Consider the following 6,071-nt stretch of genomic DNA (forward strand, 5'->3'; position numbering starts at 1 on the left):
CGGCTGCCGCCACCCAGCGCTGACGTCACAGGGCGGCGTTGCCAGCTGGGCCCAGGGCAGGCGAGGGAGCGGCTGCGCCAGAGCCGGCCGGCGAGGCGTCTACGTCGGTGTGCGCACTGCCGGGCCGCCTGCCTCCATCCACACCACGGTGTCTCGTAGTGCGCTTTGCTGTTCGCAAGGCAAACCCCGTTTACGTGGGGCTCCCAACACATGATTTCGTAAACCGAACTCCCAATACCGCTTCTGCGTAGTCATATATAAACACTTTAAAATCTACTCTGGAAATCCGCTTTTTTCCCTTCCTTTGCACAGGTGTTCAATAGCACCCGTTGAGATGCATGCGATTTGTCAATGCGGTGTTCAAATTGTTCCCACACTGCAGCGAGCAGGTTTCAAGTCACAGCTTCTGTTCTGCGATGTTTCAGTTCATTCACTGTTGCTGGTAACGGAACCACATAAACAGTCTTTCGTAAGCCCCCACAAGGAATAATCACAAACAGTCCGGTCCGGTGACCTTGGAGGCCAGTAATGTAAGGCTGTATCATTTGGTCCATTGGCGTGAGCTGCAGTCCCTCGGCCTGGGGCCGCATCAGGTGTGAGAGCAGGGGGTCGGGTGGGGTGGGGTGGTTCATAAATACCTCATGGATAATTTTCTTTGCTAGTTATTTGCGATTGTGCTTATGGCAAAAGTTGGCAACAAATTTAGCTACCTGGTATAATGCAAATTTATGTCTAAACTTAATTTTAAATCAGGGTAGTTAACGATAAAATTTCTCATGTTAATGATTATTTAAATATTTATGCTTATCAAGGTTAACCATTACGATTCTTTTACTTTTACACACTTATAAACACTGTATTTTCTATTCTCTGTTCTCTTCTTTGCCTTCAAATGTGTCTCAGTGTAAGGAGAGTTGTGGAACATTGTCGCTGCGAGTAGATCTCCTGCACGATATGGTCTGGTCGTGGTTTCCGTCGGCACAGTCCCAGATACACTTTGTCGTCCTGAAACACAGAATTCTCAGGCTCTTCCCTCTATCGGAATTCACTTTCTTGATCTGCACTCTTTCTACAACGCATGTGCTTCCTTACGGCACACAACATATCGCCTCTATGGGCTTCTCAGCATCCACTCTCTACATTGCGCATTCCGCTTCACCATCGCTTAAGGCGTTCCTATACGGTGCAAATCTACTACTACTATCGACGTGACCAGTGCTCGTCTATTCTGTTTCCTTTTATTAGAAAATGCACCTTGACCTGCCTCTCATTCACTCGGGCATGCTGCCTTGGACTGACACTCAACCAGACATCAACCAAATTACATGAGTAACTTGCCTTATTGAATATGCAAGTGACAAACATTCAGAGAACTATGATTTAAACATTTATTTGTGAGTTGAAAAACATAGTATGACATAAACCTTCGTTCTAATAATGATTACACTAAAACACAATCGCTCCTTTCTTAGTACCCTATTGCTTCCACAGTTGCCGGCCGTAGTGGCCGAGCGGTTCTAGGCGCTACAGTCTGGAACCGCGCGACCGCTACACTCGCAGTTTCGAATCCTGCCTCGGGCATGGATGTGTATGATCTCCTTAGGTTATTTAGGTTTAAGTAGTTCTAAGCCTAGGGGACTGATGACCTCAGATGTTAAGTCCCATAGTTCTCAGAGCCATTTGAACCATTTTTTTGAACTTCCACAGTTTTAGGTTGCTGATGTGGTGTAAACCACGGGATTTCCTCGTACGAAGAGTGTGTATTTCAAATGCATTTTCGTGTGCCACCCTTTTTACACGAAATGGTCTGTCATGCAGATTGAAAAGTTTACTGCTGTGATAACTAGGTTTCTTTGACAACCGGTGAGAACGGACTAGGACTGTCTCCCTCCTGCACATGTATCTGGCGCAATGCACCTTTGTGCCGTCGTTTTCTGTTTTCAGCTTCCACTGTGATACGTTTTACAGCGTGGCGAAATACTTCCGTATGTGTCACATTCTGTGACGCCGGAAACTTCACGATCTCTCTGATCCTGTCACGTGGAGTTTTATTCTTTAATAGAGTTATCGGACAAATTCCAGTTGATCCATGGGGCATTTTGTTCAGTATATTCTCGAATTCCTCTATATACAGACCCCAGTTCTTATGTTGTTTGTGGCAATAGATTCTACAAAGTTTACCTAGTTCCTTTATCGTTCGTTCGGCGGTATTCGAACGCGCGCTGTATCTGGATATAAAGATGGGCGTGATTTGTCTTCTGTGTAACAGTGATCTCCACTCTTTGGACCCAGACTGTGGTCCGCTGTCGGAAATTATCCCTTTTGCGCGTCCGACTTCGGCGAGAAAGTCTCGCATGAACGCTGTGCATACCGCTTTGGCAGTCGCGCGGCGCAGCGGAGTGAATGCGACATACTTTGACACCAGCTCTACCACTACCACAACATATCGACACCCATTTATTGTCTTAGGTAAAGGCGCGAAACGGTCAGCTGCTGCTAATTGATTCAACTGTGTTGGCACTATCGGATATAACGGTGCTTTGAACGACACAGTTGGTGGTTTTGCCTTTTTGGGAACTTTTACAAGTGTTGAGGACAGTTCTAATGCGACTGGCCATGTTGTGGAAAAAAACTGACTCTTGTAACTTTTTCCAACAATTTTGTGCCTCAAAGTTTCCGTAGCTTAGATGACACTACCAGACTAGTTTGTTAATGAGCTCATTTGGAATGCAAAGAGCCAGTTTATCTCATTAGGGCATTTTCGGAAGAAAAGAACACCATTTTCAGTTGTATATTATTCCCTCAAAGATGAAGTTCTTTCTCCCTTCAGTTTATTTTTTATCAGAGATCATGTAGGATCTTTATCTTGTTGTTTCCCTATCCCTGCGAGTGTTAGAATTATAAAATTTTCAAATGGAACCTGTTTCATGTATAAGACATGGAACGGCATCTCATTTTGTTCCATCTGCGCCTCTCATGAGTCCGTCAGGACTACGCGATAAGGCATGAGCCACGATATTTTGTGACCCACGAACACAGATAAGGGAGAATTGAAAATTTTGCATGTGTACTGCCCTTGTTTAAGTCTACCATGGTTTAATTTTGCCGTCATGAGAAACGGCAGGGCCTCGTGATCGGCATAAATATTTGTCTTTCGGCCTAACAGTTAGTATCTAAATTTGGTAAAGGCCGAAATCATTGCTAAAGCCTCCAATTCTGTGAGGGTACGGTTTCTCTCGGGCTTCTTTAATACACAGCTAGCAAATGCTGTTCAAAGTTTGGAAACAGCGTCATCCCCAATGCAGCTCGTGCACCACCTGTCCATAGGCAGAACTCCTTGTTTACATCGGGATGTGTGAGCAGTGGAGCAGCAAGAAGCGCCTTCTTCAATTCGTCGAAATCGACCTGCGCCCTTCCATCCCAGTTCCAAAAGGGTTTCTTCCTGGTTAGAGTGCATAGACGGGGGCCGTCACGCACGCTAGTTTCACAAAATGTTTATAAATATTTACTAGTGCTAAAAAACTGCGCTATTCTATTCTTGTTTTGAATACGGGAAAGCCCTGTATTGCACTGAGTTTTTCAGGATCGGGACAGATTCCCTCTGATGACACAATGTGTCCCAGGAGTTTCACTTCCCTTTTACCAAATTCGGATCTACTCAAATTTACAGGGACACCTTTACCTCTGAATGAGTTCAGTTGAACGTCGGGCAATTTACTGTGCTCTGACCGCGACCCCTCTGCAGTGAGCACATCGCCCACGTACAGAGTCACCCTGTCCCTAATTTCCCTCGGTATCACAGTGTCCAGCGCCCGCACGAATGCAGAAGACGAAACATCAAGCCCGAACGGAAGTTTGCGGAATTGAAAACATCGCCTGTAGCATGAGAAGGCAGTGCATTTTCTGCAGGAGGGAGCGAGATTGACCTGTCAGATGCTCCGTCGAAGGTCGCGTGAGGTCAACACTTTTACTCCGTGAAATCGTTGTAATAATCCGTCTAGCGTTTCAGGGCGGTCCGTTTCCGGCTCAGTTATTGTATTAATCCTTCTCGAATCGAGCACGAGTCGGACAGAACCGTCCTCCTTTGCCACACGGAGCAACGGGCTGTTGCAGGGCCTCACAGCTGTCTCTATGGTGCCTTGTGATAACATTGATTGCATTTCTGCCTCGACTTTACTTCGAGACACTGACGGTATCCCATATGGACGAACGGAAAATTGGCGATGTCGCTTGACACGAAATTCGTCGACAAAATCCCATATTGTTACTGAAGTTTCTGAAAGCACTGCTGCGTTGTGTTGCAGAATTTTCTGCAGCTCTCTCCTGTCTTCCTCCGTCACGATATGCTCCGCTTTGTTTCTCATTACACCTGCGTCTTGGTTTTAGTTTTGCATACTGCGTACAAACCGAGTGCTGCCTGAAGGTTCATCCGATTCTATTCTCATACCGAATAATTCGGACACGAGATCGTCGGTGTTCGTCTCGTTGTTAAAATTTATTTATGCTGTGCGCCCTTGCAGAGCTAATGAAACACAGCTCCGTTTGAAATCAAGAACAGCTCGATACGTAATTAGAAAGTCGCGTCCGAGAATCATCTCAGCTGCCAGAAACGGTAGCACCAAAAATACACCGTTAAATGCATGTGATTGGCACGTGGTTTTAGGTGTACTTGTCTCCGCACATCTACACATTTCCTCTGCACGGCGCCCCTAGCTTTTGTTTTCTGCAGTGGTAAGGATGACCACTCACACTTTGTACTGCAACGATTCAAAACGTCTTCCCTAATCACAGACGTTTCGCTGCCTGAGTCTAGCACAGAAGGCACAATTATTCCGTTAATTTCTAAATTTATTACGAGGGACTATTCCGAAATTATATCGTCTCCTTCTTTCAGTAATTCTTCACGGATCTTTTCAAAATCCACGGAGAATATACTGATTTGGTTTACCTCCTGTTCTTTGCGTACCCTCCGTCCTATTATCCAGTCATTCTTGCGTGTTGCGTGTCGTTTGACGCTGACGGCCTTTGTGGCGTGGGTCCGCACATCGCATCTCAGCTACTCGTTCCGAGTCTCGGCCGTTATTTGGCGGTCAGCGACCCACATCACGTGGTCTCTGATTGTCCTACGGACGCCAACTCCAACTTCCCCTCCCACGGTTTCTGTCCCGCCGATCATAATTCCTGCGCGGTGCGGAATGTTACGGCCAATTCCGGTGGTCACCATGACATGGGGACGCGTTTTCTATGCTATTTCTGTTTTCATTCGAATTATTTTGGACTCTCGGTCGTCCAACTTCTTGCAGGAGATGTTTAGTCCTCTTCCTGCTATCATTATTTCGCTCCTGAACTTTTCACGTAGTTTTGTTAAACATATTCAAATGAGCTGAGAAGGTAAGTAAGGTGCATCGAGATCCTGATTTCGTCGAGCTAAGTCGCAGGAGTAAGCGGCAGGGTGTGGACGATCACCTTCGCTAGCATTCGCAACAGTTGGTCAGAAACGTGGTCAGAATGGAAGAAGACAGAGCATGTGAGAGGATTTTTGATGGCAAGGCTGTAGGCAGACGGCGTAGGGGAAGCCCCAGAAAGAGATGGGTGGATGGAGTTGAAGAAAACACGAGAAAGCTGTGTGTCAGAGGATGGAGACGGAAAGCCAGGGATCGGATAGAATATTGCGATGCAGGCCAAGGCCCTTCAAGGGCTGTGGAGCCGAGGAGTAGTAAGTAAGTGGATGATCACAGTCGTTATAGTCTGCGTTCGTAAGAGTCACTAATTTTGTTCTTTCTTGTTCGGTCTCTGACCAGAATTCTCGAATGAAGCATAGGCTTCGTCTCGGAGGTGGTTATACACGAACTTCATTTGTTAACAGCTCCCCCGATCATGTAGGTATGGCCCCGTTATCAAGTTGTGAATTCCAAATTCGGGAGTGTTGCAAAGTATTTGGGTCTGGAAATAACGAGTACTTCAGTACCGAAGTGAAATGTTTCCAACAGTTTTCGTCTTCTGTTGTCGTGACCGCAGTTTCGTTAACGGAACTCGGATCTGCATCTGTAGATTGAACAGGCGCGCTTCCA

Source organism: Schistocerca americana, chromosome 11 (genome assembly GCF_021461395.2).
Source record: "Schistocerca americana isolate TAMUIC-IGC-003095 chromosome 11, iqSchAmer2.1, whole genome shotgun sequence".
Lineage (NCBI taxonomy): Eukaryota > Metazoa > Arthropoda > Insecta > Orthoptera > Acrididae > Schistocerca > Schistocerca americana.